General features: G+C 40.1%; 1 protein-coding gene and 1 long non-coding RNA gene across 3 annotated transcripts in view; one reads left to right on the top strand and one right to left on the bottom strand.

Moving 5' to 3' along the window:
- Positions 1–1,070, bottom strand: part of LOC139770496 (uncharacterized) — a 65,441-nt gene extending 64,371 nt beyond the window's left edge. Inside the window, exon 1 of the long non-coding RNA XR_011717774.1 lies at positions 1,019–1,070. This is a non-coding gene — a long non-coding RNA (uncharacterized lncRNA). The remainder of the gene's footprint in view (positions 1–1,018) is intronic.
- A 1,217-nt stretch (positions 1,071–2,287) lies between these two features.
- Positions 2,288–13,520, top strand: part of Antp (homeobox protein H90) — a 107,436-nt gene continuing 96,203 nt past the window's right edge. Inside the window, exons 1-2 of one of the 2 annotated variants that reach the window (XM_071702486.1) lie at positions 2,288–2,302; positions 2,875–2,916. The gene's annotated coding sequence lies outside the window, so the exon portion shown is untranslated. Of the gene's footprint in view, positions 2,303–2,874; positions 2,917–10,735; positions 11,241–13,520 lie in introns of those variants that run through there. The other variant, XM_071702481.1, reaches the window with a different exon arrangement.

The raw sequence follows: 13,520 nt of genomic DNA, 5'->3' as shown, positions 1-13,520 counted from the left end.
TACGTTATTGTAAATCACTGTTGTTTACATTCAGTGATCGATGATCGTATCAGGAAGGACTGTAATACACGAAAACGGAAGTGAAAAGTTGGAATGTACGAGGGGCGATAGGAGAAATGAGCAGTATCGGGCGATAGGGGCTGCTGGATAGGGAAGCTGAGGAAGGCGGAGGCTGCGTCTGAGTTGCCCGCAATGTATGGGTCTACCACCTCTCGTCCCACCCTTACCTCATCTTTCTGACCTCCCACTCCGCCAGCTAGCAGCAATTTTTTGTTCGTGGTCCGCTTGTATCAAATTACGATAAATATTGCGGTGCCGACGTGAACCTCGGTAAGGGGCGCCTACTCGCAACGCCACGACTTAACATCACATAAAGAAAGTGAGAGAGAGAGAGAGAGAGAGAGAGAAATTTTAAGATTTTTTTTAAAGGCAATACGAAATGAAAAGCTTATGATGAAGACAAGGCTTGGCTAGGCTGCGTTCCGATATTCGCTGTTAGTACTAAAAATCTACAGATTACGTCACGTACACTATAGATTTTCATTACTAGCAGTGAATATCGGAACGCAGCCCTAGTCAGCCCTACCTTCCCTCCATCCTCACTATTCATGTTACCGAAGAAGTCGCGATCCTATTCTCACTATCACCGAGTGCGCATAACTTTGTGTAACAAAAAATCGACAAAAGATTACAATTGTAAAACTATTTTCTAGGCTCCATATAGAGAGTCTATCCATTTCCGAGCCTATCTATTTCGAGGCAATAGATTATAATGTAATATATCAGTTTATTTGTAATATATTTTTATGTTCTTAATATTTAATGTTTTATAATTTTTTCTGTAATAACTGTATAGGAATAAATAATAATATATTCAGACGTTTCATCAGATATAAGTAATACAGAACACTTTATCGCTACATTAATTATTTTTACATTTATCTTTTATTTTATTTACATCTGTAACATAATTTTTCCAAATCCATTGCCTCGATATTGAAATAAAAAAATAACTCACCGGCCGATGCGCAACAGCGGAGTTGTAAGTTGATGTAACCCTGCGTCGATCTGTAACATATAAATATTTTTACATTAAAACAGTGTTCAAGATATTCGATACTTTAAGCAAATAATTATCGCGTCCGTCAACTTTTTGAAACATTATTTTAACAAATATCAGATTTTAAAATGCTAATGCAAGAAACGATCGCGGCTGTATATTTCCACATTAACCCGTTCGCATAATTAATCCGCGAAAAATCGTGCAAGTAATATATTACGACCGCGCGAATAAGAGAGACGCGACGTTCGCGACGTAATGTCTCTTCTCGCATATGCCGGAGATCGAACTCCGAAATTGCGAAATTGCGCCGGAGAAAAACCTCGATCGGTATTACACAAGTTAATGAGTATCATATGTGTAATGGGCGAATCAAGTCACGCTTGAAAAAGTGGCGGAATCGGTCACAGGATAGCAAAATAGTAACTACTTACTAATAACTACTTACCTCACGGTCGCTCCGCCGTCGCCCGATGCCTCCTGGACCCCCTCCTCCTCTCCTCCTCTCCTCGATCCTCCGTCGTTGTCGCATCTCTGTTGGCGCACTCACGACCGCGACGCGAAGACGTTCATGATTAAAATCGACGATATCGTCTCTTATGATCGCGCGACACTGAAAGCACGGCACTCCCGGTATTAATTTCGCGACGCGGCGCGTACTTAATTACACTTGATTATACGCCGACGAAAGAATTGCGGCGGAAAAGCTACGAACGAAGCTACACGATCTGCTTGACGTCCCGCAGGTAGACGAGACGTGACGAATGAATCGAACATGGCGGAGAGAAATTCGTAAATCGCGCGACCAACTTCACTGTCAAGAGCATCGATCGATATATGTCGATAATCAGGAGCAACAATCGCGACTCGCGAGGGCGCGATTTTGGTCCGCCATGTTCGATTCACTTGTCGCGTCACTCGTCACTGTCACTCGCGCCCACTCGCGCCTACCTGCGGGACGTTCACGGTCGTCAAGCGGATCGTATAGACTCGTTCGTAGCTTCTCCGCCGTAATTCTTCAGTCGCCGTGTGTTAAGTACGCGCCGCGTTGCGAGATTAATACCGGGAGTGCCGTGCCTTTTGTGTCGCGCGATCATAAACGACGATATCGTCGATTTTCGATCGTGAACGTCGTCGGCGTCGTCGCGTCGTGAGCGAGTGCGACAATGGACCAACGGAGGAGGATCGAGGAGAGGAGGAGGGGGCCCGGGAGGCATCGGGCGCCGGCGGAGCGACCGTGGGGTGAGTAGTTATTCATTCATTATTTTGTTCTGTCAATCCGGACGGTCTGTGGCGGATTCCGCCAATTTCTCAAGCGCGACTTCGTCCATGTCCATTACACATGATACTCATTAACTCGTTAATGTCCTCTCAGTCTCGCTAACTGTTCCGCTTAGAAAGAGACAAATAGTGAGTTTCCGAAATGCATCCAATTATCGGTGTCCAGGCATTAATGACCGCGTGTGTACAATACCGTTCGAGGTTAGATTTAACTCCGGCGCAATTTCGCAATTTCGCAATTTCGGAGTTCGATCTCCGGCATATGCGAGAAGAGACGTTACGTCGCGAACGTCGCCTCTCTCTTATTCGCAAATCGCACGGTTGTATAATATTACTTGCATGATTTTTCGCGAATAATTACGCAAACGAGTTAATGTGGAATTATACGGCCGCGATCGTTTCTTGCATTTAAAAATGCAAATCTGATCTATTAAAATAATGTTTCAACAATTTCACGGACGCGATAATTATTTACTTGAAGATTATCTTTCTCTTAGACACTGTTTTAACATAAAAATATTTCTATGTTGCAGATCAACGCAGGGTTTCAACTCCGCCGTTGCGCATCTCAGCCGGTGAGTTTTTCATTTCAATTCACGTACTCGTTTGAGTGCTTTAAATAATATTGTAATACGTAGTATATAATAAAGAATATCAGAATAACGTCGCGTATAAATAAACGAAGCTACATCAAAGGTGGCAAAGCGTGCCTGTGACGATCAAACTCACGGGAGTTTCTCGCGTATAAATAAATGGTGGTGGAATATGGAATTATCGGTTCCGTGCTGCCACCGCCAACACCGTAGGCAGATAACGTATATTCCACGGCCCCGGTCGCGAGGGTCTTCATCTTTCCCTTCGTCTCGCCGCCCACTCGCGAAAGACATGCCCAAGTACGTCCAAGTAACGAGGGAAGGGGGGATGGGCTAGAGACAGAGAAAGAGTATAAAGTTCTTTGGACACGCGGGTACAGCGCATACGCAACCATGATATCAGGTATAGCGCAGTGGCAAGCCAGCGTGTTGGCGATAAATCATGGGTTACCACATTGTAGCCCAGTAAATCATCGGACGCGGGGAACGCGAGAGCTTCCCAGCGTGAAATGAAACGAATTCATCTCTGTCATCCCCCACTACGTGCTTCCATCCACCTCTCTTTCCACCTCCTTTTCTCTCTCTCCCGCTCCCACTGTCGCTCTTTCTCTTCCGCCTCCTCCCTCCAACCCCTTCTCTGCACCTCATCTACTACCATCCCTCAATTCGCCCCCACCATGCCCCTCCCCGCACGTCCGCGTGTTTTCTATTCTCCGCACGCAACTGGCTAGGGTAGATAGTTATATATAATATCGGTCCCACCCATCTACCCCCATTCACAGTCCTTTCGAGAGGATCATCAGGAATCTTTCACATAAACGAATTTTTCTTTCGGCGATCGTATGACGTTTACTCTATTTTTACCTATCCTTTTGCCATTTTTAGATTGTATGATTCTGGTGTTAACTCTCTTCGCGCGCACGTCTTAACACATATGACAATATTTTATATCATAAATAACATATTAGCATGAAGAAAATAGATTGAATGTTAAAAAATATCTCAATTATTGCACACAATCTTATAATAAAAAAATTGAGTATTATTTAAAGCTCTCAAACCAGTACCAGTGAGTATTATTTAAAATGCTAGAAAAGAAAATTATTTATATCTTTGTGTATTGATGCTATTTATATTTCGTTGAGTTAAATTAATGATATTTAAAAAAATACAACTACTGTATTTAAAAAGCTTGTAACCACTTACGCGAATACTAGCTGCTACAAAACAAATGGATATTAACACCGGTTTGCGGTTGCATCTGTGGTTGCTACATCAAATCGTTTGGTCAACCATAATGCTACCAGCTCGGAACCGTCATGGTGAAAATGGACGTGGTCAACAAGTATAACTATAATTACGTTGGATGCGGACCGTAAAGCGTACGCGAAAGCATTATCAATTAGTATTCTAAACTGAGACCAGTGTATATATGTGTATGTGTGATAATTTTCAATTATCTACATTTACAAAATTAATAGAGATCTGATAATATATATCTACTATTCAAATTTAATATATATCTTTTAAAATTTAAAGAATAAAAAATCAATTGAAAGTTAAGTAGAGCTAAAATAGCGTTGTTAAATATATCAATACAAGAGGCATCAGGTATAGAAAGAATAATTTATAAAATATGGAAAATGTATTAGTTTGCGAATGCGATAGAGAATCCGCAGTTGCAAATGCGTGCAGGGTAGATGCTCGCATTCGAAAGTTCATAGAACATGGGAGGTATTCCTTGGCTCGTTGGAAACTCAGGACCAAGTCTTGGCTACCACGAGACCAACATCTGAGCCGAAGTTGGCTGCGCCCTCTCAAAAGTCAAGATCCCTACTCTCGAGGGTCCTTTGCCTAGATTCATTAGGGATCTTGCTGATCCTGACGCCGTTTGGAGACCCCACGGACGCCTTGCCCGAAGATTAATCCCGACCGCGTAAACTTTGTTTCCCATTGTAAACAAGAGGCAGTTCCGGTAACGTCTCGAGAAACACCCTTTCTCCGGTCGCCTCGAGCCAAAGTACTTAAAACCGCATTTCTTCCCACCCTCTATATAAAAGTTGCTACAAAAATTTGCTTAATTTCTTTTTAATAATATTGGCTTATAATATGTAGCCATCGCGAAGGCGCACTATAATTGAAGCATTTTTCCTTAATTTAAAATGAATTACTACACTGAGAAAAAAAATATTTAGATCCAAAAGATATTTATTTAGATTGCTGCCAATAGCATATTTACTTAATATAATACACATATTTATTTAGAATTGGATATTTTTATTTAATTCAAATTTAATTTAAATTAAAGTTTTAAATATGTGTATATTATATTAAGTAAATAAGCTATTGGCAGCAATCTAAATAAATATTTTCTATGATTTAAATATTTTTTTCTCAGTGTACTGAAAATATTTAAATTAGTATACAAATTCTTTATGAAGAATAAATAGTATATGTAACGGGATAACTTTTACTCTCACATCCTCTCTTTCTCTCTCTCCCCCCTATTCTCCTTTGTTGAAGTTCCTTATTATGTAGAACAAAATTATGACGCGCTGATAAATTTTTATAAAATAAAAAAATTATTAATTTATATACCTAAATATCTCGAGATCAGTAGAATATATACAGTCGTAGTTCTATATTTTTATTATAATTGAAGCAATTGCATGATACGTGAAATATCCTACTATTCTACAAAAATATACGCTTTTGAAACGAAGAAGCGTTATTGAGTAAACGCGGTTCGTAATTCAACACATTTTGCCAAATAGCGAGTTGTAACACGCATAGGTTGAGCTCATGATTTGTAGGAAAATGTGAATCTAGGCATCCGTCACGTTTAGCGGTCATGAAGCGAGACTCGAGTTGTAAAACACAGCGGACAAATGAGGATATACGTAGCGGAAGAAGTGTCGCTAGGTTATCGTGGTGTGGAGACTCGTGGAGGGTTATACTCCATAGAGCGGGTGGTAACGGGGATGAGTGCGCGTGCCGCCAGAATCCAGATTTTATAGCGCCGTTAGGTTAACACGACGATTTTCAAAACTTACATGATTGCTTGCGGTAAAAATCGCAGCGTTTAATGGTGCGGAAAGTAAATATGTTTTAGCATCGGACTGATATCTAACTCTAAGATTGACGCGAGGGATACATAGATATATCGTATATGCTGTTGCAATAATTCTCCGTACGTTTTGTGTAAAACATTTTATTATTTATTATGATTAAAGTTCTAATCAACTTTGGTTTGATACATTATTATAAAATTAAAAGGACTTAATGTTTCCTGTTGCTTCAAAGAATTAATTTAATCATGCATTTGCGTGATGCAAAAGAAATTAATGTTATTTTTTTTATATTAACACGATGAAACACTAAAGAAAATTGTTTAAAAAAGTTTTCTGTTTAGCGATTTATTTAAAAATTTACATTTACATATTGAGATAATTATTGACGATATTCAGATAAATTTTCAGGAGTAGAATATTTGTACGACCAAAATATTCAAAAGAAATAAAAATCTTTCTTTACAATTTTGGTAAAAGCATATTTTGTCAAAATCAAAATATTGATATTTATATGTAGAATGTTCTATATTTCACGGGCGCGTTATCAAAAGATTGTATCATATTTTTACAATTACACATGGGCAAGCATAAGTGTTCCCCATATCAGGACGAACCCTCTTTACCCCTGTAATTCTATACGCCGGAGGGTCAGAGGTGATATCATAGGGAAGATTGCACACGACGGCGCTTTTCGTCGTGCCTCGCAGTCGTAAGTCTGAAGAGGTACAGAGAGTGGTGAGAGAGGTTGGGCTCTGAATGACGGAATTCATGCAATGCTCGTGGATTCAGGGACGAGGTGAATGGAACTGGCGGAAGGGCTTTGGAAATTAAACGTCCTGTGGATGGTCTTTTTTCGTGAGCAGTAATGTACGACTGTTCCTTAGAGGAGTGAACATCCTCCCTTCTCTCGTCACCGTTTCTTCCCCCTTAAATCTCTTTTTTTCTCTCTCTCTTTCTAAGGTTAAGGGAGCCGGGCGTCTTGCCACGACGGGTGGGACAATTTCCTTGTGATAAGAAAATAGATCGAGGTAGAAGATATGTGGAAATCTCTCGTGTGATAAATATATATCTTTTTCTAGCATATACATACAGATGATATTATATAGTATATGTATATACTATACGATATACATTATATAGATATATATGTATATACTACATATGCATATTACGATTCTAATATTTATATTTTTCTGTATAGCTTCTGTCAAGATGCTTTTCAAATACGAAGATATGTAAGAATAAGCGCGATATTAAAGATGATATAGAATATAATGCTTGGCATTTTGTAATATATAGATATGATATTATATCAAAGTCATAAGATTTAGATTTAGACTAATGTCTATTCATGAACGAGTTATTAATAATGTAAACACATTATTAATATGTGTAACTATATGGAAACCATGATGTGCACATAACACTGTATGTATAAAAGCAGATAGATTTATATGTGTACGCGGACATGCGTTATGAGATGTATGTGCACGTGGCGCGAATAGTAGGTGAAAAATAAAACATGAAACACATCATAAAATAAGTTGAACATTTCGCAATTCTTAACACTATTTACAGTTACGTACAAGACACTGCTAGCTTACATACTCTAGCTCATTTTCCACAAAATACTGTTATAAAGAAATATTTCTTTCTACAAATAATCTTTTTAGATACTAATGAAGAGAGAGAATTTTGATCTTATGGAATATCTTTCTTATTATATACTTTCTTATTATATTCCTAAAATAAAGGTTTTTTTACTCTCCGTATAACTTAAGTAAACTTTTAAATTTTTTCTGTGCCATATTTGTTCAATATCATTTTAAACATAATTAATGTTCACTGCGTAGATTTCGACATATTCTACCATATATGAGTCGCATTTTTATTAAATTTTATGTAACTTGGAACTAAGAGTGTTCTAAAATGAATGATAATGATTGTTTATAACAAAAAACACAGAAAAGGTGAAGAGATCGTCTCTTAAAGAGGTAAAATGTCAAAATATTGACAGTTCTATGACCATTAGCATTATAAACGACTGGTACTGGATCAGTGCCGGTTGGCTGGCTTGCCTGCCTGTTTAGTTATTGTTTCCGCCACAGATTATAGGGATGGGGGTCTTTATTGCCCTATGGCGATAATATAGGTATACCGACTCGCAGCGTAGTATTGCATACTCACACATACACTCACGTATAGGCTTGTGCCGGGCTCGCACCTGTTGGCGCCTGCGATTATGGCCGCAATAACATTCCGTCAAACGGCAAATGCGTACTCGGATTTCCTAACTCCATCTTAACTCTCAGAAACGTCTCTTTGGCCACGTGGCTTCGCGATTTATTATATAAATTATATTTATCTACAGCTACAGAAGCGTTTATCTTTATTATTATTTACGGCTACAGAAGCGTTTATCTTTATTATTATTCTATCGAAAAAAAATTACAAAGAATTAATGTTACGTGTATTACAGTATTTTTATTGCCCTTCGACAATTATTTAAAGAAATTTAAGAAAATTTCTCATGTGTAATTCTAATGTATTGAATCTTTTAATGATACACTGTTCACGAAATCTGTGAGTATCGTATTAAGTTGCTTGCGCAATATCTACATTCTTCATACTATTTACGAAGGTGGTATAATCTCTAGGATATATCTTAGCTGTCACATTCATATTTTTCTTTTTTTTTACAAATATACTGTTTTATTTGTTTCGTGCATTTGTAGGGTTTGTGGATTTAATGTTGTCTAGCAAAAACAAACACACAAAGCGAAGGAGCCCGGGTTCCAATTCATCGATTTTACGTCTCGGCATTATTTATTGTTCAATATATCGAACTTGTCGCGCGCGATACCATTCGTTGCGTCATACGCCATAATAACGGTATCTTCTCCAAAACTGTTCATTGCTGCGGCCGGACGAAAAAAGTAGGAGCTTCCACACGCTTTAAATTCTTCAGGAAGAGAGACAAATAAATATCGGATGATGTATGCGCCGGCGGTGACTGCAGCGCACGCATGGTCCACCGGGCGCTTCCAACTCTAAATTCGGTGCCGAGTTTAGGTGGGCTCGATTTAAATTTCGCCAGAAGCGGAATTGGCCGCATGGCGAAACGCAATTTCGCAGCGCCAGAGTTTATTCTCGCGCGAATTCAAATTAATGGGACGTCGTGCGAATTGACTTTTCTAAATTATTCAAGCTGCGTCGAATGAGGTTTCAGTAGACATCACGTTTACTGATTCATGGCATTTCTTGCCATAGCTTTCTTCTACCCAATCTACCCAAAATATAGTTTCGAAACAGTTGTATTTTTTTGTTGTATTTTTTGTTGTATTTTTTTTCTTTTTTTTATATCTATTACTTTCAACATATACAATTGAGACTAAATCGCCATAAGTTGTAAAAAAAAGCTCGTAAATAGTCGAGAAAGCGAACGCGAAGATAAAATACATTAAGATATTGCCAAGTATGCGCGTCGATACTTCGTCACGTCTGAAAATCTATAGCAACAGTCAACGTACCGTATGTAGCGTGTCTACCACGTGGTTACCGGAGAGAATTGAGTATGTATATGTGCGAAGGAGCGGCCACAAATCACCATTACTCGATGTGTATCGCGACGCTATATAATTATACCTATAACGCCAAGCACCAGGTAATAGCTCAATCCTGCATGTACATTCGATGATAACCAGTCCTGAAGATGAAGCGCTAGGTGGGGTCTTCGGTGCCCGCGAGATTTGAACTAACTATCCGCCATTGGCTAAATGGTAGTCACGTGTTTTGTTACGTCACCGTGGCCATCCTTGTGAGTGTACAAAATCAGGGGAGGGAGCGAGGGAGAGAGAGAGAACGATCAAAAGGAGAGAAGGCAGAGAGGGGAAGGACGCGCGCGCGCGCGCGCGACAGAGACGTCGAACTTATCCTTGAAGAGCGCGAGCGCAATATCGAAGAGGGATGAAAATATTGTTTGCGAGAAACAGGGACGGCTATATATCGTGAAAGGAAAGCAACGTTTAAAGCGGAAGAGAAGAGAAGAAGAAGACCGATACAGAGTGGAAAGCGAAAGAGAGAAAGAGAAAGAGAATGAGAGGGAGAAAGAGAAGAAAGGCGCGACAGAGATGGAACGAAGCAGGAAAGAGGCAGCAAACGTACACCCTTCGCCGTACTCCCTCCCGCCATTAACAACGCCCTTGCATATAAATCCGCCTCTTATACGTGTAGAGTCAATTGCGCGCGTGTCGGTGATCTCTCGTCTCCGTTCATTTCGTGTATCTTGCGATGTCACTGTCTCCTTCTAAAGTCAATTCTCTCCCTCGCGCTAATACGCTCTCTCGCTTCCACGGTCCGAATACCCCGCCTTTGCGCTGGCCGCAGGACAGCCCTGGTGCGGGTAGAAGCGTGAGGAGAGCCAGAGGCTCATGGAACGGAGCAAGACGCAACGATGGAGCACTGTGCACACGGAAGAGACGACACGAATACGAGAGACAGGAGGGAGAGAGAGAAAGAGAGAGAGAGAGATACAGCGGGACAGAAAGAGAGAGAGATTGACAGTACGAGAGGGAGAGAACGAGAGAGCTCTCTAGCCGGTAGTAGTGGGACGAAAGCACGAGGAGAGGCAGAAAGAGAGAGAGAGAAAACGGAGGCAGCGCCGCATGGCGGCATGAAGTGGGGACTATCGGGCCGTAAACCATCCGCGGTGAACATTTAACTCACGTATTGCCATCCAACAAGTTTGCTTTGGCCGGTGAAAGAGCGTCCCCGAGATCTCGGAGAGTCGGCGAGTCTCGAAGGCGAAACCTCCGCGATACCTCCGCGCGAGGTGGTGGACGAGATCCACCGTGACACCCGCGGTTTTTCATCACCCGTGCGAGGGACGTCTCCGTCCTTCGTTCTCGGCCGGGGGGTACAATCGGAGCGATTCCTATCGGACGAGGACTCGGTTTCGTAACCCAGCGATACGACGGACCGCGGGATCATATTCTGACGGCGATATCCGGAGACTCCGCCCGCCTACCGAACACACACGTCCGAGCGATAAAAGCGTGAAGGCGCGAGAGAAGGCCTGCTACGGAGTAAACATCGGAAATCAGAGCAACCGGATGGAGCAACAAATTTGGGAAAGCGGACTCGATTAGGCGCTATCATGAGCTGTAAGGAACGTGCGCGGACCATCTTTCCGCAGAGACGACTTCGTTATCGTTGATCTCATATTGGCCGCTACAGGTAAGTCATCCATATAATTTAACTGTCACAACACACGAAAATAAGCGTCGTCTCGTATTCACGCGACTCGTTAAATACGCGGAGGTGTAAACGTGCCAGAAATTAAAGCTGTCAAAGTTATTGAGATCGCCCTCCCGCCAAAATCTTACGCAGTGCACATGCTCCGTTAGTCAGTTAGAGCTGCTATATAACAGGCTGACTCTTTCTTGATATTCCTTCAGATTATTCAGTGTTGATTCAGATTGTATCGATGTGTATTAGAAACAATATATATTAGAAACTTGCTGTTTATTTACATGTACGTTTTGATTCTGTTATATAAGTGCTTGTCTTGTGAATAGAAAATATTTTGCATCAATTATTTTGACAGATAATTTGCGATGAACATATACTCGCACGCGAGAGAGTATGTTTCGAAATCTGTTTATTTACTAATAAGATAAACGTAATTTACTTTTTTTATTTCGACAGTTGTTCGTAAACGTTACATGCAAAGAATTTGTCATTCGAATATATAACGAGGTTTTATCTATATATGTGTGTGTATGTGTGTGTGTGTGTGTGTGTGTGTGTGTGTGTGTGTGTGTCATGCACACATTACTATTTCTAACAATATATCTTATTGTTAGACTTGTGTACTCGCAGTACACCAATGATATATGAATTGTATGTCATTTCTTCATGATAATACATGGCTGTGAGATAAATATACGCGTGTAGTCAAAAACAGTTATTTGATGAAGGTAATGTTTAAAGAGCTGTTTATTTATGTGTACAATATATTACTAAGATGTAGCGAGTTAATAACCATTATTTCACATTTATCTACTACTTCGTTCTTTTTTGCATAATTTTCGTCAATATATTCAACAAGTTTTATTTAAACCGACATATATACATTACGAAAACATCATAAATTAGAAAATAATTCTTTCTATTCTCCAAAAGAAGTTGAAATTGTGTCTAATTTCAATAGAACACAAATATACAGTTTCTGAATATTTATTTTGATCTTGAACACTCGCTGATTACGCTTAGATATTTTCGATTTTCCAAAATTGGGAGGGAAGAGCTATCTATCCGAAAATAAAGCTTAGTATCGAGGAACCTGAGGGTAAAATAGGTATAGTGTGTACCGCACCGACGCCTGACGGAGGCCATAAATAAGGATCCGACGGTCGGCGCGGCTGCAGGCGGTGATAAGCGTTCCTTTACCCCCACCAGTGCAATCCTTTAGACTTTCTCGTGCGTCATCTTCCTCTTACCTCTCAAGCCTATCTATGCAACACCCCGGAAAGTTGCAGAAAGTTATCAAACTGAAGTTCAGTTGAATATGTTAAACATTTATGTTGAACCACGCGACGACATTGAGAAATTTACGGACGTCAACAAGATGTATCCATATAATGGATTTTGTTAATATTGAAAATAGTGTAAGAATGTAATGAATCAAATTTTCTTATCTCGCTGCTCGCTCGACTGATATTTATCCGTTTGTTTCGTATTTTTAATCTTCGAGGTTTTCGCAGATTTAAATGATTCCAATTTGAAATGCGCATGGCGTGTATAATTGTAGCGTTCAGTCCATTCAAAATAAAGTTTAAACAGATAAAGTATTATAAGGTTTATAATGCCATGTAAAATTGGTATAATGGTAAATGAAATTTTCTTTTCAAAAACTTTCTTAGTTTTAAATACCTATATGAGAGATTGAAGCGTAGGAATTCTTCCTTTTTGTCGCGTTATTCTAAAGTTATGTCCTATAGTATCGATAAAAGATACTCAATGTCCAAAATATTGTTTGATTTAATCGATTCTTAAACTGTATATATTGCAGAGATATAATATTTACAACATTAATGTTCAAGTCACGCGCCGATTGTACTTTCCAATATTCGGTGATAATATTTAAAATAGCATGAACACATCCTCGGAATTCACTATATGGCGGTATCAGCAGAAATATGTAGAGTTGCGGATCGCTTGTCCTTGTATCGGATGAAGGGGTTTACGAATACTCGAGGTGCTTGAGCGTTTCCCAACCGTATAACGAATAGGTATAGCCGGGCTGCTTCATCCCCTACGGGCAGCACGAAGCGACCATTTCTCATATCAGTTTAGCCGACACTTTCGAGAACTTGCTCAGGGAGCCTCGGGCGTCGCGATGTCATCCGATGCCTCTTGCCCTCTTGCGTTCTTGCCCGCCCCTGGGTCTTCCATCCCTCTTCTAACTCCGCGACACCTTAGCGAACCTCCCTCTTCGACCGAAGAAACCCCCTT

Source organism: Temnothorax nylanderi, unplaced genomic scaffold (genome assembly GCF_030848795.1).
Source record: "Temnothorax nylanderi isolate EJ_2023f unplaced genomic scaffold, tnyl_v1.0 TNYL_tig0030_pilon, whole genome shotgun sequence".
NCBI classification, from domain to species: Eukaryota; Metazoa; Arthropoda; class Insecta; order Hymenoptera; family Formicidae; genus Temnothorax; species Temnothorax nylanderi.
This window is presented reverse-complemented; position numbering and strand designations above follow the sequence as displayed.